The sequence below is a fragment of the Bos mutus genome, chromosome 13 (assembly GCF_027580195.1).
Source record: "Bos mutus isolate GX-2022 chromosome 13, NWIPB_WYAK_1.1, whole genome shotgun sequence".
Taxonomy (NCBI): Eukaryota; Metazoa; Chordata; class Mammalia; order Artiodactyla; family Bovidae; genus Bos; species Bos mutus.
Genome location: NC_091629.1, coordinates 62,702,176 through 62,726,003, shown reverse-complemented (window position 1 = coordinate 62,726,003; position 23,828 = coordinate 62,702,176).

Genomic DNA, 23,828 nt, shown 5'->3' with positions numbered 1-23,828 from the left:
GATTTATTTTTTTTTATTTTATTTTATTTTTTAAATTTTATTTTATTTTTAAACTTTACAGAATTGTATTAGTTTTGCCAAATACTGCCGTAAGAAATTTTGCCTTTTACTTTAGAAAAAGCTAGTTAAGAAAAAAAGCATTGTTACCTTTTAGGTAGAGGCAAACCTATAGATTTTTTTTCTCTTATGTGCAAAGCACAAATGGAATAATTCAGCCAAACTTTGGGCACAGACAGTTGTGTTATGTATGCATACACACGTGTATGTGTATGTGTATAGACAGTTGTGTTATGTATGCATACACACATGTATGTGTATGTGTATAGACAGTTGTGTTATGTATGCATACACACGTGTATGTGTATGTGTATCGTTCAGTTGCTAAGTCCTGTCCAGCGTTTTGGCACCCAGTGGACTGCATCACGCCAGGCTCCTCTGTTCATGGGATTTCCCGGCAAGAATACTGGAGTGGGTTGCCATTTCCTTCTCCTGGGATCTTCCTGACCCAGGGATCAAACCTGTGTGTCGTGCATTGGGAGGTGGATTCTTTGCCATTGAGCCACCAGGGAAGCCCGAATGCGTCACTGCTTACCTACAAATGAAAACTCATCGATAATAATAATGGTAGATACCTGGAGACCTTTGTACTGTTTTAATTTTATCCCAACGTTCTTTGTAAACCTGTAATATTAAATATTAAGATAGCAATGAGAGGAAAAAAAGATTATTCCATAATTGTGCCCCGAGATTTTTTTCTCAGTTCATGGGAGAGGCTTCTGATTAAATGTTTACACGTGCCGTTTTTCACGACACTGATTTCTCCAACATCTTTAAGCATTTAGAAGAAATACATAGAGGAACCTACAACATGTCTCTTTAGTGAAAAAGAAATAAGAGTAGTCAGATGGGTATCATCCTCTCATTGGTCTTATAAAAGTCAACTACTCCAATATTGCATCCATATAGAGTTGAAAATGGGTAGAAAACAAGATTTTATTAAGTTTCCTGGTCTCTCAACTCTAGCCGTCTGCACTAACGATCCTCTTTTATAGAAAGCATGCCTAGTTTGCGACCGAGGTGTTTTAATTAGTGAGTTCAGCGTGTTTGTTACAGTCCCTGAGTGGAGCATTGTTTCTGTTTTTGTTTTTAAACAGTATTCCAGTATAACTAATACAATCATGTTACCTGCAGCTTCAGTTTGAAACCGAAAAGAAGAAGGCAAAGGGGCTGCAAAACAAGATCAGCAGCCTTACAATGATGGTGATTAGAATCTGTTGAAAATTCACAAGCCCAGAGCCCAGGCACTGCAAAGTCAGCCCTAGGCCTTGGCAGAGAACGGGACGTCCAGAATGCTAATAAGACCTTCTGTAGCTACGGAAGGCAGGGAGTTCTCCTGAAGAATCTCAATTAGGCTTCTCAACTGAAATTTTGTGGACCAGGGGTGGCTGTAAGTGTATTCAGCTGGATTGAGCTTTTACAGATTAGCCTTGTGTGACTGTGGCACTTAAATGAACTCTTTCATTTCCTTCATTGCTTCCCTTCTGCAGGAAAAAAAAAACAAAATGCAAAAAGCACTTTCATGATACTCATAAACAGAGCACGTCGAGAACAAGGTAACTGTTTAATGCACCACCACAATATGAATCCAGAAAAGTTTGGTTTCTTAATTTTTCTCGTCAACCCGCCCTTCCCTTCATTTTACTTCCTCTCCCAGTGTTTTCAGAAGAATAGCCCTTGGTAAAGATTTTAACTGGGAGCCAGATCTTCTAGGTAGTTTTTTCTTGTTTTGTTTGCTTGCTTGTTTTTGCTTTTAATATTTAAAAAAATTTATTAATTTGGCTCTGCGGGTGTCTTAGTTGCTGGATGTGGGAACTTTTAATTGAGGCATATGGAATCTTAGTTCCCTAGCCAGGGATCAAATCCATGCTCCATGCAGTGAAAGTATGGATCTCAACCTCTGGACCAGGGAATTCCCTAGGTAGTTCTAATTGTTGTGGCTCACAGTGGAAGTAGCAGTGAAACCTGCAAGTTGTTGTGAACCCTGTGATGTTGATGAAATCTGTACTGACATCAGAATGAGATGTGACGCTGTGGAAACTATCAACAAGGCCTGTGCGTAAGTAGAAGTTAGAACAGCTGTCAGGTCAGGGTCATGACTAGTGGGGACTCAGCCTGGTACTCAGGGCCTCCTCCTGGACATTGAGAGATTGTTTATATATTTGGTCAAGAGAAATGGGTATCTTAACACTTAAGTAAAACTGAGTCTCATCGATGGATCAAGCAGGACAGACCTACTGGGACCTCACATTCACAGTCTTAGGTTATGGAGGCCCAGAATGTGTGTGCAATCCTACAGCCGGAGGGCTGGGCAGTCACTCAGAAGGATGAGCCTAAGGGAAGAAGCATCTTTATTACGTTATTTCTATTTAAACTTTGTGATGCATTTAAGTAAAGCATATTCTGGCATGTTCACATATTGTTTGATGATGAAACAGCTTGTCTACCTGTTGGGGGCATCTGTTTTCAAGCTAAGTTCATTTTTATTTATGAGACATATTGAAACTTCTTTTTTATGTGTTATGTGCATTCTGGTGACAATGCACGCGGCCTGTCTCAGCAGTTGCTGTTTGCCTTGGACTGTCAGATGATTGGCTGCTCACACAGTCTGTATTGGGGCTTCCTGAGGCTCTTGTGTCCACGGCATCCAGATTTCCTGGAGCGGGTAGACTTGAAGAGGAATCAAGGGCCTCTGTGGAAGCCAGCACAACTGTGTGGTCCCCCCTCTATAGAGGGGAGGGTACCAATATTTTTAGTTCTATGAGTTTCCCTGAATTCAACACTTATGTTGGAAACCAGATCAGATGTGTCATTCCTGACACCTGGCTGCACCTTATGACACCCTCTGATTATGGCTCTGCCTCCTGACCTGTTATGTTAGCCAAATTGATTCTGAGCATGACCAGTACCAACAGCTGAACCTTCTTACCCGTCTAACCACTCTTGGAAGCAGCTGGAGCATATTCAGTTGGCATCAGTAGTTCCACAAAGCCAGCGTCAGATGATATGAAATCATTTTTTCAGATAACAGGCAGCTCTGAAACATCTCCCACTGCATAGGAGGTTGGGAAGACACTTTAATATAAACAGTCTTCTAAGATCCCATTTATTCATTTAACAAATTCATTGACTTTGTTTAATAAATATGAATATGTTTTGTTAACACGGAGCTTTAACTGTTGGGGATATGATGGTGAATGAAACAAGAGTCCCTGCTTTTGTGTTTATGTTTTTGAGATTGGTATTATGACAACTGGTGTATGTTTAGTTCTGACGTAAAACCCTTACTGAGTAGGTGAACTGAGATGGTCAGCCTCAGTAGTTTTATTATAAATTATGAATACGCCTTCCGGTCAGCTGCTAGTGTTTTGGTTGGGCTAGCTTGCTGAGATTGAGCTGAGATTTATTGCTTTGTGATTGGGTAGCTTGAGTTGAGAATGACATATATAATTTGAGTACTTGTTGAGTTGAAGTTAGGCAAGTTTGTCAGATAAATACAGGAAATATTGATGGCTTTGATGAAGCATCGTTTCAGTGGATGAGGCCTGGGTTTAAACAGCAGATGGATCATCATGGTGGGAAGCAGTAAAATGTGGAGTGGAACATTAGCTGACATTTCAGGAAAATCGTGGATTTAACAACGTTAGCAGTCACATAAGTAATCCACATCATACCTCCTGTGTGAAGACACATAGAAAGGATTCTGGGAAGATGCTGGTTACAGCATAGTTTTTCAGTTCTCACATTAAAACAACAACATAATGACAGCAAAACTAGGTAACATACCCTCACAACCCCCAAAAGACAAGCGACTGGATAAAGCTCCACCCGCTCCAAGATTTGCAAGGATACGATGTCTGTGAGAGGAGCAGGAAAGACCATAGGGTAGCATCTGACAGACCCGAGAACCGCAGTGTAACCACCAGGACTGGAGGGGCTGAGTCACTCTCTGCTAGGAATTCTCAAAACTAACCTGTCAGAGGTCCCTTCCAGGGCAAGGCCTCTCATTGAAGAAGGGTTGCTGGGGGTGGAATCAAGATTGGGCAGAATAGGGACAGTGGATCAAGAAGATTGTCTAGGTCAGGGTGGGCAGGAGAGACGGAGCCAAGAAGTCCCAGGAATCAAACTGCCATGTTTTTTTTTTTTTTCTTTAGTGAATAACTTTATTACCTAGGGTCAAAGGTGAGATACTGGCTCAGCACTTTCCAGAACATGGGTTGGTGGACGGGGTCTGCAGCTTTTTCCTCTTTGACTCAGCCTCTGTGAGCTTGACTGTGGAGGAGGGAGACAGGACCAGCCTGAGCTCAGCAGCTGCTGGTGTTGAATTGCAGGTAACATTGGGCTGTATGTTGGTTGGTGTAGATTACTGAATTCAGATAGTTTGCTGAGCTTTTTGCTCCTCACCCAGCTGCTGGTTGAAGGAGCCTAGCCCCCCTCCAAAATTCAGCACACAGCTCCCTCCCCTGCTCTTCCCTAATGTTTAACACAATTCAGAAACAACACCAGAATGAATCTGATAAGGTAATGAACCTTTCTTGAATCCCTAGTCCAAAAGTTCAGAAAGATTACTTTGACCTTAAAATGAGCAAAATAATAGCATCAAAGCCAAATCTCATATGAAATTGTGAGGAAAAAAAGAATTAGTATAGTAGCATCCCTATGCAAATGGAAGCATTCCAGAAACACATGCCCATAAAGAAAACTAATCTTTTATTTCAAAATGAACTCAAGGTTTTTAAGGAATAGTATAAGACATGAAAGTAAACATCAAATCAGAATTACAGAAACTAACATGACAGAACTCAGGACAGAATTTAAAATGTTTCAGAACTGTAAATAGAAACATAAGTGCAGATAAATAAAACATAATGCCTTAAAAGATGTGAAAAAAATTTTTAAAGTGACAATGGAGATAGATAAAAAGGTCAAATACAGAATCAATAGGAGTTCATACGGAAACCAAGGGCAAGTAAAAGACATTAAAAATATTTCAGGAGTACTTACCTTAAGTTATAAAAGAGCATACCAAATAACATTAATATAGCTAACATAAAACTAATATCAGTATAACTAATAATCTAAGCTAACCATCAATAAGACATTCTAATGGAATTACTGGACTGTAAGGAAAAGCAAACCTTTGGGACATCTATTTGAAATGACGCGTGACTTGTAAAGGAAATTATTAGATTATCAGAATTTTCAACAGTAACACATTATACCAGATGCAAATGGAAGCAATGTATTTAAGATTCTCAAGGAAAGAATCAGTCAAGGGATTTTTCTATCCAATTTTGAAGTAGAAAAGGCGTACATTGTCATCTGCATTTAAGAATTCAAGACCCTTCTCATGATCCCATCGTTTAGGACCGATTACAGAAGTTTAGATTACAGTTTCAGGCTACCAAAATGTCTCGGAAACATCAGCATAAGGACTAGTTGTTGTGTATTAAACATTTAACTGCTCGTAGAAATAAGACTCAGCGAGGGCCAACAGGAGGGTATATGGTCCTTAATGACTACATACGCCCTGCGAGTGAAAATTTAATGCCACTGCTACAGAGAATGAGGAGAAAGTATACCAAAGCTGTTAATGTTTTCATGTTGGTGAAGTAATCAACTTTTGTAGTAACATTTGATCTCTTGTCCTCAGTTCCTAAAAATTCTTCACAGCTATAAACATGGAATGGTGTTTCTTCCCCTCCTTTTGTCTTTTGTCTCTAGTAGTTTTCAATATTTCACTTCTCTTACTATAGCTATTAGCTGTATATTCTTTTACTGTTCTTTCATGATTACCACAATCTGTTATAGTTGAAGGGCTAATCTCCCTAATATTTAAAGATCTGTTAGAAGGTAAGAAGGAAAAGACCAATAATCCAGGAGAAAAATGAATAAAGGAATAAAGACAAGAGCAATCATGAAGTGATGTGTTTCATGTAAGAATCAATGGATGCTCAACTAGCAAGTGGAGGGTGAATGAGAAATGACATGTGTTCCTCCCTCTTGTTTCATTCGTCCCCACACTGCAGGTGCTGTGTTTTCTGTACACTGAAGCCCTTGCTACGGTTTTATTATTATTATTCCTCCCTCCCTACTCATATCAGCCCTCAGCATATCTGTGGTAAATAGCTAGGATGGACCTTATTAAGTCTTAGAAACTGCCTTTTCCCTCTTTTGGCATTGATGCTCTTGAAATTATTATCTTTCTACTTCTAAGAAGACATTATCTTGAAACTTTTCTTGGATTCTCAGCTACTTTGTTTGGTAGCTGGTCATAAGGGCCACAAATGGTAAAATTAGGAACATTGAACTTACATTTGAAGAGCAAGGAATCTACACTTGTTTTCAAAGTTGTATTCCATCCCATTGGTTTTTCAAAACAGCATTGGGAAGAATAATTTCCCCTTATGACAGGAATGTTTGTGTGTGAAGCTCATTTCAAACCAGCAGTTTTTGAAAACTCAATTTCTGGAAAGTCTAATAGGCAGGGGGAACCTGCCATCATTTTGGATGAGTTTATACCTGGGCTTAGGGCACCAGAGTAAGTGTGACATTTATTTATGTCACATATTGATGTAAGGTTTTTAGCAACTTTGTCCTCTCTTGCTTTGGGATGTGATAACCTGCACAGAACTGTCAACTCGTTTAAAAATGACAACATTCTGCATGACATTCAAAAGGGAAAGAGAAAAGCAGCTCTCATTTAGTGGGTATGGCAGTTATTTGTGTGGAGAATGTCCTGTTTCCCTTCATTTCACCTAAACAGAGTGATAAATCTGCATGGTTTTCCAGCTGTCACCACGGTCATCAATAAAAGGCACACGGACTCTTTCTCCAAGTAGCTGAGTCTGCTTGAAATTGTAATAGTACTATTTTATTAGCCAAACTGCTAAAAGTTTTTCTCTTAGAGAACGATTATATTTTACTGAGAATAATTGTGCTGCCAGGTAATGGAAAATAAACATTAAACACTGATACTATCAGCCTCTTGACTTGTCTAATTTTCCTGGTTCATAATGCATTGTGGCTAGACTGATGAAATCAAACAGTTAATGGTAAATTACCTGTCAGCTTGATTTGTCTACTCTGTTCATTATCTTTGGTGAAAATACGGATGAGACGAGTGAGTGTGTGGTGTTTTAATTTCCTTGAGCTTGGAGTAGGAGTTGGAAATGTCTCTTTGTAGAAAGTAAACTTAGTATGTGTATATTTAAAATAGCTGCCCACTCACAACCTGGTTAGACATTCAAAACACAAGCATCGAGCTCTTAGTATTTTGACTTTTTGGGGGGTATTTTTTATTTAGAGTAATCTTAGGGTCCTAGAAAACAAGAGTGGAACCTCTTCTGGTTGTCACTTCAAAAAAATTGTTTTTCAGTTTTATTTTTTTCTGGTTTTCAATTTTTTTCAATTCATATTTATTTCTGGTTGCACTGGGTCTTCATTGCTGCGTGTGGGCTTTCTCTATTTGTGGTGAGCCGGGGCTACTCTTCATTGTGGTGCAACTTATATGCAAAGAACATCATGCAAAATGCCAGGCTGGATAAAGCACAAGCTGGAATCAAGATTGCCGGGAGAAATACCAGTAACCTCAGATATGCAGATGACACCACCATTATGGCAGAAAGCAAAGGGGAGCTAAAGAACCTCTTGATGAAAGTAAAAGAGGAGAGTGAAAAAGCTGGCTTAAAACTCAACATTCAAAAAACGAAGATCATGGCATCCAATCCCATCACTTCAGGTCAAATAGATGGGGAAACAGTGGAAACAGTGACAGACCTTCTTGGACTCCAAAATCACTTGGACAGTGACTGCAGCCATGAAATTAAAAGACGCTTGCTCCTTGGAAGAAAAGCTATGACAAACCTAGATAGCATGTTAAAAAGCAGAGACATCACTTTGCCAACAAAGGTCTGTACAGTCAAAGCTGTGGGTTTTCCAGTAGTCATGTATGGATGTGAGAGTTGCACCATAAAGCTGAGCACCGAAGAATTGTTTTGAACTGTGGTATTGGAGAAGACTCTTAAAGAGTCCCTTGGACTGCAAAGAAATCAAATCAGTCAGTCTTAAAGGAAATCAACCCTGAATATTCATTGGAAGGACTGGTACTGAAGCTGAAACTCCAATACTTTGGCCACCTGATGCGAAGAGCTGACTCATTGGAAAAGACCCTGATGCTAGGAAAGATTGAGGGCAGAAGAAGGGGATGACAGAGGATGAGATAGTTGGATAGCATCACCAACTCAATGGACCTGAGTTTGAGCAAGCTCTAGGAGATGGTGAAGGACAGGGAAGCCTGGCATGCTGCAGTCCATGGGGTGGCAGAGAGTCTGACACGACTGAGTGACTGAACAACAGCAAAGGGCTTCTTTATTGCAGTGGTTTCTCTTGTTGATGGGCTTCAGTAGTTGTGGCACACAGGCTCAGTGGTTGCAGCTCACAGGCCCTTGAGCACCGGTTCACAAGTTGTGGTACATGGGTTTAGTTGCTCCAAGGCATGTGGGATCTTCTGGACCAGGGATTGAACCTGTGTCTCCTGCATTGGCAGGTGGATCTTCATCCACTGAGCCACCAGGGAAGCCCCTGGCTGTCACTCTTCATCGCTACTCCCGACAGGTATTTTAAGGACATACCTGCACACACCACCAGACGGTGCGCTGAACACAGAGGGTTTTTCTGCTCCTGTGACTGACATTGAAAACAACTTGCCATAAACACAGGAAGGCCTTCCAAAGAGCAGAATGGAAACTGTACATCTATTCCAAAGTGGACTAAGTGCAGTTCTATTCAAACACTTAGGAAACAGTACTTTTGGATCTGGAGACAGTGGCAAAAATTTAAAGCTGGATTTTGTCTTAGGTTGAAAGATCACTTTAAAAAAAACCGTTTGTAAATTGAAAGAGAGCTTCCTTTAGTGTCAACCTCTCACTGCGTGATCTTATAGACACTTGAGGGCTGTTTGAACCTCACACCAGGGAGTGGAGGGCAGGGTAAGGGAACATGAACTGAAGCAGATCTTGGTGACATGAGGCAAGTGGCCCCTTCACTGGAGTCAGGGAGATGCTGGCACAGTGGCGGAATTGGGATGCTCTGCAGAACTGGGTTTCCCCAGCAGATCCGGGTCCTTGCTCAGCTGCCCTTATACTAGGGAATGTGGTGCTCTGCGTTCCAAACTTCTAGTGAGTTTGGGAAGGACATGGAAAGCAGAGACCCTCTACATTCCCTCCTGGATTCTAGACGGCCAGCAGCTGGTCGGTTTCAGGGCAGTGCTGGGTGAGGTGCACCCTGGGAAGATCCGGAGTCTTGGGGTCAGGAGAATATGGGCACTGCAGTCAGAGACCTGAGTTCCAGTCTCGTATTTCTCAACTGGAGTTGAAGCAAATTTCTTGAACTTTTAAGGACTTTAATTTCTTCAAACATAAAATTCAGACAATTATACCTTCTTTTCAGTTCTAGGACAAGGATTAAATGAGAGAATGTCTTGGAAGCACCTTGTGTAGTACCTGGTTTACAGTAAGTACCTAATCATTTGTGTGTGTGTGTGTGTGTGTGTGTGTGTGTGTGCGTGTGTATGTGCATGCTAAGTCACTTCAGTTGTGTCCGACTCTGCAACTCTATGGACTATAACCCGCCAGGCTCCTCTGTCCATGGGATTCTCCAGGCAAGAATACTGGAGGGGGTTGCCATGCTCTCCTCCAGGGGATCTATCTATCTATCTGTATATTTGGTCACACCTTGTGGCACACAGGATCTTAGTTCCCCCACCAGCTATGGAACCCGTGTCCCCTGCAGTGGAAGCATAGAGTCCTCACCACTGGACTGTCAGGGAAGTACCATATATTGATTTTATTTGGTCCTTTCAAGAGCCCTGGGAATTGTGATGTTTAACAGACATACTTGCAGTTTCAGATGGCACTTTTAAAATAAAATTGTCTCCTAATGATAGCTTGAGCCCAGCCACTCGATGGGAGAAGCAGCAGAACCTGTAGGATCTTATTTGCAATTGACATTCTCTATTGTAATTTTGTTCTTGGTTATTTTTGAATTTTCTTTTTGTTTCACTGGAAAGGAAAGATGCTACTCAGTTTTAAATGTTAAAAGGGTACAAGTTGCTTTGTTACAAAAACTGTATTTCAGCAAGATCAGTGGCTGACAGAGGGCACAGAACAAGAGGCAAAATTGAGACAAACCCCAAGTCTAAGCTGTTCGTTCAAAAACAATTTCGAGTCTTTCCAATGTATGAGATGCTGGGATTATGATGAATATTACCAGATATGTTTTCTGCTGTCCGGGTGTTGATTGTCTAGTGAAGGATAGAGATATTATTCAAATCATCCCACTAATAAATGTATAATTCAAAACCGGCAATTTAAGTGCTCTGAAAGCCAGGAACCAGGTTTATAAAAGGGTAATTACAGAAGGGCCTGGGTTAGATTTGGGGTCAGAGAAAGCTTCCCTGAGGAAATGCCTCTGGGGCTGAGGTCAAAAGGATGAGAAGGGTTACCTGGTTCACAAAGAATGTCCAGCCCACGGGGGGCTGAGGAAGGAGAGCAGAGCTGGGGGGCTCCCAGGAAATGGCAAGAAGGCAGAGCTGTAGACAGAGAGGGACAGGGGGCAGGCGGTGGAGGGGGTGATGGGGAGGGGGTCACAGTAGTGAGAGTGGCTGCCAGCATCCATTTACCTGTCCCGAGGGGCCGGTGGGTGCTTCTGGGACCACCTGGCACCACAGGCTTGGCTTGAGTTTCCCTGGGAATCTAGGCTGCAAGTCCAGTGGCCGGGCTGGGGTGTGCGCTTGCCTTGCCTTGTCAGCTGCCAAGGTCGTTGTCACATGTGCTGCTGTGCTGTGTATGCTTCTGGGCAGAGAGGAAGTGTAGCCCCAAGGGCAGGCATCCCTGCAGGCAGGGGCTCCTGTTGGGCGCCTATCGCAGTGGTGGTTGTCAGGGCAGGCCTTTGTTCCTGTTTCTTTGCCCAAAGAGGCTGTTAAAGCTAAAACCCATCAGTCTGCCCATTTTAACGACCGTTGAGCAGCTGAGATGCTCAAATGTTCTGTTACCTCTCTCGCTGGTCAGTTTCATGGTGTTTCTATTGTCTCCAGGATTTAATTGTTTCTCCAGTGGACAATGTGATCTGGAAATCCTGCGTGCTCCTACAAGAATCAGAAGTTCACCCAACACTCTTGCTTGCCGCTTCTCCCAGCCTGTGGAGGCCTGAAGCAAACCTGGGAGTGAAGTGGGTTTTCTGCTGAGGAATTAAGTAACTGAAGAATTGTTTTTAACTGTAGTAAAATATACATACATGAAATTGATGATTTTAAGTATATAATTCAGTGGCACTAAGTATATTCATTCGGAGAAGGCAGTGGCACCCCACTCCAGTACTTTTGCCTAGAAAATCCCATGGATGGAGGAGCCTGGTGGGCTGCAGTTCATGGGGTCGCTAGAGTTGGACACGACTGAGCAACTTCACTTTCACTTTTCACTTTCATGCAATGGAGAAGGAAATGGCAACCCACTCCAGTGTTCTTGCTTGGAGAATCCCAGGGACGGGAAGCCTGGTGTGCTGCCGTCTATGGGGTCGCACAGAGTCGGACACGACTAAAGTGACGCAGCAGCAGCAAGTATATTCATTCAGAAAACTAAGATCATGGCATCCGGTCCCATCACTTCATGGCAAATAGATGGGGAAACAGTGGAAACAGTGGCTGACTTTATTTTGGGGGGGCTCCAAAATCACTGCAGATGGTGATTGCAGCCATGAAGTTAAAAGACGCTTACTCCTTGGAAGGAAAGTTATGACCAACATAGACAGCATATTAAAAAGCAGAGACATTACTTTGTCAACAAAGGTCCATCTAGTCAAGGCTATGGTTTCTCCAGTAGTCATGTATGGATGTGAGAGTTGGACCATAAAGAAAGCTGAGCGCCAAAGAATTGATGCTTTTGAACTGTGGTGTTGGAGAAGATTCTTGAGAGTCCCTTGGACTGCAAGGAGATCCAACCAGTCCATTCTGAAGGAGATCAGCCCTGGGTGTTCTTTGGAAGGGCTGATGTTGAAGCTGAAACTCCAATACTTTGGCCACCTGATGCAAAGAACTGACTCATTTGAAAAGACCCTGATGCTGGGAAAGATTGAGGGCAGGAGGAGAAGGGGACGACAGAGGATGAGATGGTTGAATGGCATCACCGACTCAATGGACTTGAGTTTGGGTGAACTCTGGGAGTTAGTGAGGGACAGGGAGGCCTGATGTGCTGTGGTTGGGGTCGCAAAGAGTCGGACACAACTGAGTGACTGAACTCAAGTATATTCACAAGGTTGTGCAACCATCACCACTATTCACTTCCAGAAGTTTTTCATCACCTTGAATAGAAACTCTGTCCCCGTGAAATACTGACTCCCTATTCCCCTTTCCCCAGTCCCTAGTAACCCCTCATCTCCTTCCTGCCTCTGTGAATGTCATTGCTCTCGGCTCTGCATGTACATGGAATCATACCACATTTGTCCTTTTGTGAATGGCTTATTTCACTTAGCATAACATCCTCAAGGTTCATCCGTGCTGTGGGATGTGTCAGAATTTACTTCCTTTTTACAGTGGAATAATATTCCATTGGATATACACCATCTGTTGTTTATTCACTCACCCATTGATGGACGCTTGGATTGTGTCCTCCTTTTGGCTGTTGTGAATAATGCTGCTGTGAACATGAGGGCACAGGTATCTTTTTGAGTCCTTGCCTTCAACTCTTTTGGGCACATGCCTGGGAGTGGAATTCCTGGGTCATAAAGTAATTCTATGTTAACTTTTTGAGGAACTGATTAAAAAATTGAAGTATAGTTGATTTACAATACTGTGTTAATTCCAGGTGTACAGAATGATTTGGTTACACACACACATATATTTAATATATGTCTATATCTATAGTCTTTTAAACAATTCTTACATTAAATAATAATACAAGATACTGAATATAGTTCCTTGTGCTATACAGTAGGCCCTTATTAGTTATCTGTTTTATGTACCGGAGAAGGCAATGGCACCCCATTCCAGTCCTCTTGCTTGGAAAATCCCATGGACGGAGGAGCCTGTTAGGCTGCAGTCCATGGGGCCGCTAAGAGTCAGACACAACTGAGCGACTTCACTTTCACTTTTCACTTTCATGCATTGGAGAAGGAAATGGCAACCCACTCCAGTGTTCTTGCCTGGAGAATCCCAGGGACGGGGGAGCCTGGTGGGCTGCCATCTATGGGGTTGCACAGAGTCGGACACGACTGAAGCAGAGCATAGCATAGTGTGCATGTTAACCCTAAGCTCCCAATTTATCATTCCCTTCTCCCCTTTGGTAACCATAAGTCTGTTTTCTATATCTGTGAGTCTGTCTCTGTTTTGTAAATAAGTTCAGTTGTACTATTCTTTTAGATTTCCACATGTGAATGATATCATGTGATATTTGTGTTTCTCTGTCTGACTTACTTTACTTAGTATGATAATCTCTACATCCATACATGATGCTGCAAATGGCATTATTTCATTCTTTTTTGTGGCTGAGTAGTATTCCATTGTTTATATGTACCACATCTTCTTTATTCATTCATTTGTTGATGGCCATTTTGGTTGTTTCCAGGTCTTTATTGTAAATCGAATCATGTATTTCTTTTTTTATTTTTCTTTTGGCTGCACTGTGTGGCTTGTGGGATCTTAGGTCCCTGACTATGGATTGAACCCAGCCCTGGCAGTGAAGGCACGGAGTCCTAGCCACTGAAGTGCCAGGGAATTCGGATCATGTATTTCTTGAAGTCAGTTTTTGTGACATGAACTTGATGCCCTAGGCCCCTCCCGGCACAAGTCCTCAAGTCTGATCCTTTCTACGATAGTGTCCTGCTGTGTGCTGCCGTAACCCCTACCCTGGCACTGTGCCCACACAGACAAGACTTAGGTGCATCTCCTGGGGGTTCTGGCAGGGCAAGGTCTGTGTCTACTAGATACGGGTTCTGGCAAGCTGAATCAGTTCTCTTTGATGGTTGTTTCCCTTTCAGTGACTGTGGCCTTGGAACATGGCTTCTGAGGACTGTTTCCCCATTAATTAGAGCTCGCCTGGGCCAGCCCTCTGGGCTCAATGCTGTTCCAGACTCCTGGGAGCACAAGGGCTTGTGCCATCTCTCTAGAGGCCAGATCTCTTAAAACATGGACCAGTTTTTTCTTTATTCCCATTAGGAGATTTCGCCATTTAGAAAACTATGCTAAAATACACGTAACATACAATCTACCATTTTGACCCTTTGTATTAAATGAATGTAAGTTCAATGGCGTTAGGACACTCACAGTGTTGTGCAATTTTCCCATCCATTTTAGAAAGATCCGTATTTGTGTTCAAAAGAGGTTTTGCCTTTCTAAAAGCAAAGGGTTTTGCCTGAGGGAGGTGGGTGCTCCCCAGCATGTGTGGTTCTCCTGAATTCGCACTGAGTTACAATCAAGTCCACACGGCCAGACTGGCCCTGGGCTGGTGAAGAGACCACGTGGACCAAGAACGGGGCCTCTCCCCGGACTCCTATCACCCCATCCTGCCTCTCCTTCTCTTCCATCCCCCTTTGTTTGCACAGTATTGGAAATCGATGTTCACCCTCTCCCAAGGCTTCAGCATCTTTGAGAGGCTACATGAACAGTGCTGCTCTGTGAACAGCAGTGATTAATTCCCGCCTTTGCCTGCAGGAGGTGATGGGGGTGGGGGATGGGGACAACACCAAAGAGCTGGAGCAGGAGGCTTTCTTATTTTTACCAATCACTATTTAAAGCTAGAAACCTGTTAGCTTTTTTTTCAGCGTCACTGTTTCCGAGCACAAGTGCCATTTCAGAAATCAAGCAGCCACAAAGCGGAGCCTTGTTGCCTCAGGCTACTGAGAAGCCTGGGTCCTGCCCTCAGCTTCATCCTTAACCTTGGGCATGTCTGTGATATCTCTGCAGCTCAGGTCTCCTCATCCACAAAGCGCAGGAGGTGGGCTCCATGCCTGCTGGAATCTCTCTCCCCACTCGGAGGTGCTAGGACCATCTTCCTTCCCGCCTTCAACGGGAGTCTCTGCCCAGTCGTAGACTCAGAATAAGAGGAGTCTCTGCCCAGTCGTAGACTCAGAATAAGAGGAGCTGGAAGGATTGGAAGGAACTAACTCTGCACCGACTTTGCAGAAGAGATCATGGTGGTTCTCGGGGAGAGTACCTTGGAGCTGTAGATGCAGGAGCAGAAGTAAATCCTCCCAAGGGAACCAGCATCTCCTCAGCGACTACAGGACTGTCTGTTCTGGACTGGGCAGCACTCACCCATGTCGGCCACCCTAGGGGTTCTGTTACCGAACCAAACATAAGTTCACTTGCCCTCAGAGCAGCAAAGCCAACTTACTGACACCAGGCTGCAATGGAGGAAGTTATAACATTTATTGCAGATGCCAAACAAGGAGACCAGGCAACTCATGATTAAAAGACCTAAATCCCCTGATGATTTTCAGGGGAGTGTTTTTAAAGGCCACATTTGTGGGGAGGGCTGAAGGATGCATGACTTTCTTCTGATTGGTTGATGGTGCAGGGTGATGTTGCAGGAATCTCAATTGTCAACTTCTGGTTCCAACCAGTCTGGAGTCTAGTGCTTGTGGTCAGCATGTGGTCAGCATTCTCCACCGGGGGGGCAGGGTGTCCTTAGTTCCTAAAGGAAAACTCAGATATACCCACTAGATCGCTCTTTTTGGCCACACCACACGTGGCATGAAGGATCTTAGTTTCCCAGCCAGGGATCAGATCTGAGCCCCCTGCAGTAGAGTGTTAATCACTGGACTACCAGGGAATTCTGAACTAGGACTCTGTTTTATTCCTGAACCAGCGTCATTATTTTTTCTTAACTGCATTTTCTTTGTTTCTGTGTTCCCTAGCTTCCGTAATTAGCAACTGCTTAAGTCTGACCTGGTGGCATAGTGGTAAAAAATCTGCCTGCCTATGCAGGAGACACAAGAGACGCAGGTTCGATCCCTGAGTCAGAAAGATCCCCTGGAGGAGGAAATGGCAACCACTCCAGTATTCTTGCTGGGAAAATCCTGTGGACAGAGGTCCATGGGGTCACCAAGAGTCAGATGCGACTGAGCAAAAGTAAGAGCATGTGCATCTTGGCGCGTCTTGCAGCACACACACACACACACACACACACACACACACACACAGTCTGCTCTTTGGAGTTCAGGCAAGACCTAGGAGACTATAGCCTTTTTCTACAGACAAGAAACAGGGGCTTTTGTGCCGGGAGGGCCGCACAGGGCCCTTCTTGGTTTCAGTCCCCTCTTTCCTTTGACATAACTCCATCTTGAGGAGAATGCGTAGAGGGCAAGAAAGGGAATAAAGTTTTGGATAATCACAAACTCGGCAGAGGAACTGGGTTTAAGGGAACCTGGTTTTGGTTCAGAGCTCTGGGATTCTCCTGGGAGAATTAGGGAGTTTAGGGATTCCTGAGGTTCTTGCCCTAACTCTGCCCTCAGGGCCCTGTTCTCAGTCATGGAGGACAGCCACTGACCCCTTCTTTGTTTTTTTTCTCCTCTTTTCCCAGGCAGGAGGCTTGCAGGGGCCTTCCTGAGACGTGGGCCCACTGTTGATTTATGGGAACGGCCCCCCTGTGTGTGCCAGGTGGCATCCCTTAGCGGGATCTGTCACCTTCCGTAGTTGGCCACGTGGCTGGGGCCAGGCAGCGGGCAAGAGTGGCTGCCTCCTGGCCTCTGTGCTCTCACCCGCCCAGAAGCAGGGGCCCCTCTCCTCCCCTGGGATTAGGGCTGATGGCCCTGCCCCCCAAGTGCTTGCCCTGCACACAGTTTATGAGAGTGATGGTGAGCGAAGGTCCTTCATAAACACAGAGTCGTGGGTGGTAGCATTAGCTCTTAAACATCATAATCGGCTCTCCTGGTGGCCTCTTCAGCTTGCCTGGGGCTTTCCTTCCCCCCCATAAAATAGGAGGTCAGAGCCGGTGAGAGAGGAGCACATGTGGGCTCTGGCGCCTCAAACTAAAATACCTCCCCGACCCCAGCTGGTGAGAATCTGTGTCCTCCTCAACACACGCCCGGACGTGTGCTCTCACACACACACACTCACACATGCACACGCATGCACACACACTGGACATGCACTCACACACTCACATGTGGACATGAACTCATGCACACATGCATGCACACACACACACTGGGCATGTGCTCACACTCACACAAGCACACATGCCCTCACATGCATCTCAGTGGGCTGAGCTGGGGGCCCAGGAAGCTAGATAATCTGCAACACGGGCTCACTGCAGACTCAGCTGTATTTTCATACAGACCTTGGCTGCCCCCCGTCCCAGCCGCCCTTCTGTTAAATCACAGTTCTGTCCCCTCCACTTTGTCCTCCACCATCTCAGAGAAGAGCCGTTACGGTTTGGGAAGGCCTGGTCCAGGGACTTATGCGGGGCTAGGGAGTGAAGTTCCAATGAGTGGCAGGAACTGTGTCTGAGAACCTGTGCCCACTGCTGCCTGGGGGCCACATGCCAGCCAGCTGGTCTGCCCTGTCGTAGGTGGGTTCCATAGTGGACCTTGGGACAGAGTTCACGACAGGGCTCCGAAGGACCTGCTGACTGGTCAGACTGCTCAGTGCTGTCTCCAGGACGGACTGAAGGGTCCCCAGACACACTCCCGGGCTCACAGGTCCGGCTTCCCGCTTTCGGTCTGCGAGATGTTAGTCAATTTATTTATTCAACTTCTCCGAGCCAGTTTCCTCATCTGTAAGACTGAAGATGAAAGAGCCGGCCATCCCAGGGCTGTTCATGGGATTAAAGACAGCACGTGTGCAAATGGTCCGTGGTCTGGGGCTCAGTACACGGCAGGCGCAAGAAATCACATCTTCAACTTCTCTCTCCGGCCTGAGGCTTAGATCCAGGTACAGGAGGCACCTGTTGGCCCCACACACTGCCGTGCTCAGCGCTGGTTGAGCAGCCGAGCTGGTGGGAACCTCATCTTTCAGATGAGCGTCTGCAACGGAGGAAGCCCAGGCCCTGCGGGGTGAAGCTGACTCAGGACCCCCGGCTCATCCCCTCCGGCCAGGGATGGGCAGTCAGTCCCAGGTCACCCCAGGGATCTGTGCTGGGCTCCTGCCGGGCCTGGGCGGCCTCCCAAAGTAGAGGTCAGAACGAAGGCTGGGTGCCCCCATCGGCTGTTCCAGATCAGCCTGGACCTGAGCCCAAAGGAACCCTCGCGTTGCTGCGCGGGGGGCGGGCGGGCGACAGGGCGGGGAGAGATGTGCGTGGGGGGCGGGGAGGGGAGAGATGTGCGTGGGGGGCGGGAAGAAGCGTGTGTGGGGGACGTGGGGGACGTGGGGGACGGGACGTGGGGGACGTGGGGGACGTGGGGGACGTGGGGGACGTGGGGGACGTGGGGGACGAGGCCCATGTGGAGTGGAGGCCGCGGTACCCGGACGGAAGGCTGAGCAGGCCCGGGGCAGCAGGGAGTGTGGTCCGCAGCCTTGGACCACGGGCCTCCTGTTTCTGATGCCTCATCTCTGTGTCACTTGGGAAGACTACCGTCTTTGGACCCAGGACCCAAACGTTGTTGAACACGTGAGCCCAGGACGTGAAGTCTGGTCAGGACCCTTTGGAAAAATAGCGTTAGAATAGCACCGGTCATTGCTGAGACCAAGCTGACAGGCAGTCTTCTGCCAGGATCAAGGCTGGAAACTGGGAAATGGGCTGCCGCCCCTTGGTCCCCCAGCCCCAGCATCTGGGACTGGACTGGGCTTTAGGCATCTCCTGGCTCACCGTCCACCCCCATCCTGCATCGATACCCCAAGCACAGAAGTTCAGCTCTGCTGCTGTGTTCCCTCTCTCCTTTCCAGGAGGACATGTGCACCCCACATCCACTTAGCCCAAAGGGTGCGGGTCCGCACGGGTGATGACAGCATGAAGCTTTTGCCCCTGCCGTTTATGTAATAAATGTCATGTGCATGTATACACCTTTTTCTTTTTAAATTTATTTTATTGAAGTATAGTTGATTTACAATGTTGTGTTTGTTTCTGGTGGACAGCAAAATGATTTAGTTATATATTAGATTCTTTTTTATAGTCTTTTCCATTATAGTTTATTACAGTTAGAAAATAGAAGGCCTGCTTTAACCAGAAGATTCTTGAACTTCAGTAGATAGACATAGGCACGTAAATAGTGGTCTACCCAGCGGGGAATATAGTTCCCTGTGCTATAGGGTTAGACATTGTTGTTTATCCATTCTGTATATAACGGTTTGCATTTGCTAACCCCAAACTCCCACTCTGTCCTTCTCCCCTCCCCCTCGGCAACCACAAATCTGTTCTCTGTGTGAATCTCTTTCACAGATAATTTCATTGTGTCATATTTTAGATTCCACGTCTAAGTGATATCATATGGTATTTGACTTCCTCTTTCTGACTTACTTCACTTAGTATGATAATCTCTAGGTTCATCATGTTGATGCAAATGGCATTACTTTATTCTTTTTAATTGCTATGTAATATTCCATTGTGTATATGGACCACATCTTCTTTATCCGTTCATCTCTGGATGAACATTTAGGTTGTTTCCATGTCTTGGCTATTGTAAATAGTGCTGCTATGAACATTGGGGTACATGTATCTTTCCAAATTGGAGTTTTCACCTTTTCTGGATATATGCCCAGGAGTGAGATTGCTGGATCATATAGTGGCTCTATTTTTAGGTTTTTAAGGAACTGTTTTCCATACTGTTTTCCATAGTGCCTGCACCAGTTTACATTCCCACCAACAGTGTAGGAGAATTCCCTTTTCTCAACACCCTCTGTGGCATTTGTTTGTAGACTTTTTGCTGATGACCATTCTGACCAGTGTGAGGTGATACCTCATTGTGACTTTGATTTGCATTTCTCTGATGATTAGAAATGTTGAGCATCTTTTCATGGGTCTTTGGCCATCTCTGTGTCTTCTTTGGAGAAGTGTCTGTTTAGGTCTTTTGCTGGTTCTTTTGAGTGGACTGTTTGTTTTCTTGTTTTTGAGTTGTATGAACTATTTGTGTATTCTGAAAACTAAACCTTTGTTGGTTGTATCATTTGTAAATATTTTCTCCCAGTCAGTAGGTTGTCTTTCTGCGTTGTTTATGGTTTCCTTTGATTGCAAAATCTTATACATTTGATTAGGTCTCATTTGTTTATTTTTGCTTTTATTTCTGTTTCCTTGGCAGACTGATCTAAGAAAACATTGGTATGGTATTATGTCATTGGTGTGATGTAAATAATTTATTTTCTTTTTGGCTGTCCTGGGTCTGCATTGCTGCGCACGGGCTTTTCTCCAGTTGTGGCAAGCAGAGGTTACTCTAGCTGCAGTGTGCAGGCTTTTCATTGCTGTGGCTTCTCTTGTTGAGGAGCAACGGGCTCTAGAGCGTGGGGGCTTCGGAAGGGGCAGCACGTGGGCTCAGTAGTTGTGTTGCACAGGTTTAGTTGCCCTGGCAATGTAGGATCTGGGATCCAACCCTGGTCTCCTGCATTGGCAGGTAGATTCTTTACCACTGAGCCACCGGGTTACAGCATTTGCTGAGTTCTGTTTCAAAAGCAAAACACATGAATTACGTTTTCGTAAGTCACTTCAGGAAGGATAATTGAAGGGTGTATATTCTCAGTATTAAATAATGCTTTCAATAATGGTTAAAAACACCAATAACAAGATGTAGATATAAGAGCAGATAGAAAATAGAAGGCCTGCTTTAACCAGAAGATTCTTGAACTTCAGTAGATAGACATAGACACATAGATAGTGGTCTGCCCAGTGGGGAGGAACATTGTCCTTGCAACTGGACCATCATGGTTCAAATTCCAGTGCTTCTGTGTGACTTGAGCAAGTTACTTAACCTCTCTGGGCCTCAGGTTCCTCACCTGTAAAATGAGGATAATAATTGTATCTGCATGAGACATACTTGCAAAAGTTAAATGAGCTAATGTATGTAAAGTGCTTAAACTATGCCTGACGCCTAGTAAGTGTTCCACAAATAGCTGATAATTTATGCCATGCTTGAAATTTATTTATGAACAAATTACTATAGCAAGGAATTTGAAACTGGAGCACAAAGTTCTACACTGAATATCAGGGATATGGCTCCATTTATATGGACTTCCCTGATGACTCAGTGGGTAAAGAATCTGCCTGCAATGCAGTATACACAGGAGATGTGGGTTTGATCTCTGGTTTGGGAAGATCTCCCGGAGCAGGAAATGGCAACCCACTGCAGTATTCTTGCCTGGTTCCATTTATAAAACAAAGCTGTAAATATATAGCAGAATCTTTATAATAATTTTTAAGGACATAGGGAATGACCAAAAAAAGTGTTTTATGTACACAGGGTTGGATGTGTATCATGCAGCAAATTACTTTAAAAAGCTAAAAAAACACGAATTTGGTGGCTTCTCATACTGTGTCACTTAACTTTCAAAACAAATACACGGGATCTTCCCTTCAGGTTTTGGTGACATTTTAACAATGAAAAGTAGTGCTTTTTGAGTGAAGTAGTGAGAACATTTTGATTTCCAATGTTATGCTATTTTGTTGCTGGAAAAGTGCAGTTATATATACACACTCTCATATTTACTCACTCGAAAATGTGGAAAAGAATTTTCTAACTTGTTTAAAGATCTTCCCATGAAATTGTTAGTGTTTTGGGTTCATTCATTAAAAATATTTAAAAATGTAGAATGGATTAATTGACATCATAGAAGTGGAAAATTTACTTAGCTCATTTCCAGTACAAATCTCATATACTAAGCATGTATATAAGAATGAAAAATTATTTTGATTTATTATGTGCCCAGGTATGGCTTTCTCCTATTTGTATCTGCCTTCACAAAAGATTGTTTTCGATTATGGCAGCTTTCTAACCAAGCAGAGAAATATATTGAACTTTCAACAGTTGTATCACAAAGTGTGTACCACTAAGGATTTTAAGAAATAACTTGTTGTTCAGTCGCTCAGTCATGTTCGACTTTTTGCAACCCCACGGACTGCAGCATGTCAGGCTTCCCTGTCCTTCACCATCTACTGGAGTTTGCTCAGACTCATGTCCATTGAGTTGGTGATGCCATCCAACCATCTCATCCTCTGTCGTCCCCTTCTCCTCCTGCCTTCAGTCTTTCCCAGAATCAGGGTCTTTTCTAGGGAGTCAGCTCTTTGCATCAGATGGCCAAAGTATTGGAGCTTCAGCATCAATCCTTCCAATGAATATTCAGGGTTAATTTCCTTTAAACCCCATGAATGGCATGAAAATGCAAAAAGAAATAACTGAGCATGTCCAAAAAATCACATTACTCTCTTGAAGCCTAAATGTTGCTGTGCTACTAATGAATAAAATAAAAATTTTAAAGTTAAAATACTGCTTAAAATGCCCATATTATGTGTTTTAAATGCACATGTTTAGTGCCATAGTACCTATACACAACTTATTATAAATAAACACTCCTTTATCAGGATGTGTACTCAAATGTTGTGTTTGCTAGGGGTCTGTAACTGTTGTCTCAAAGTACAAGACACCATTCAGTCCCCTGTGATTAGGCACTTGGGTTGTTTCCCATTTTTTCCTGTTTGCCATGTTCCTGGCTTAGCTTTAAGGGGTGGATTCTTAGAAGTGGAAATGCTTATTCAGAGAACCTATACATTTTAAGGGAGTGTTTTATATTTATTTATCACAAATTGCCTACAGTGACTTAGGAAATCTGTTGTAACTATTGTGCTTACCAGCGTCCTTCAGAGTGCTGTCCCCCAGCCCTGGGTCTGTCTTCCTGTGAATTCATCTGCCTGCTGGAGGAGAGGACCGTGGTCTGTCTGGGGCATTTGTGGAGCCCAGGGGCCCCAGGGAGGGCAGTTCTGGACAGGAAGCCTGAGTGACCTCAGACAGTGGCCCCCATTGGCATCCTTTGCCGCAGGCCCTTCCTGTTCTGCCAGGATGAGTGTCCTGGCCCTGGGGGGTCTGGGGGGGCAGGTGCAGGATGCCGTGGGAACACAGTCACCTCCCTTAGAGGGGGGAGTGGAGCCAGCCAGGGAGGTTCTGTTGCTGGAAACTGTCTATGGGATGATAACTGTTCACATGCCGCTGTGTCCAGGGATCAAGTGATCAAGTGCCGGGGCAAAGAAACCTCCTAACTTAGACCACGGGGAAAGCATTTCCTTCCCTCTGGACCCCTCGCAGGAGGACAAAAGCAGACCTTGCTGAGTACTTGGGCCCTGGCGTTCTCCCTGGCTCCTTCCCTCCTTCTCTCTCTGTCTTTTTGCTAATGAAAGTGGGGCTCCCCCTCAGAATCCGAAAAGCCAGATTTCCCAAGTAGGGTGGCCTCACACTAAGGTGGTGGCATTTTCTTCTGCATCTCTTGGTCCCTTAAGCCGGCACATGGAGCTTGTTTCTCTGTCCAGAGGTTCTGTCCCCAGGAAGGGGATGGGTGATCTGACACAGGATTCAGATCAAAGCATTGAAAGCGGCTCCTGGGGGAGGCGGCAGCCTCACACACGGCAGGCGTGGATGGCCTGGATTCCCTGGGTGGTGGGGGACAGTGGCGTGGTTGGCGAGCTTTGGCACTGCCTGTCACTGCAGTGGCACACACCAGTGGGCAGGGCGCGGTTGTTCATCACTCAGTGGTGTCCGACTCTGCGACCCCATGGACTGCAGGACGGAGGGGCCTTGGGAATCCGAGGACCAGCCTTGTGGTTTGGGTAGGGGTAGATTCTGCTTCCATCTTTGTCTCTGGCCCC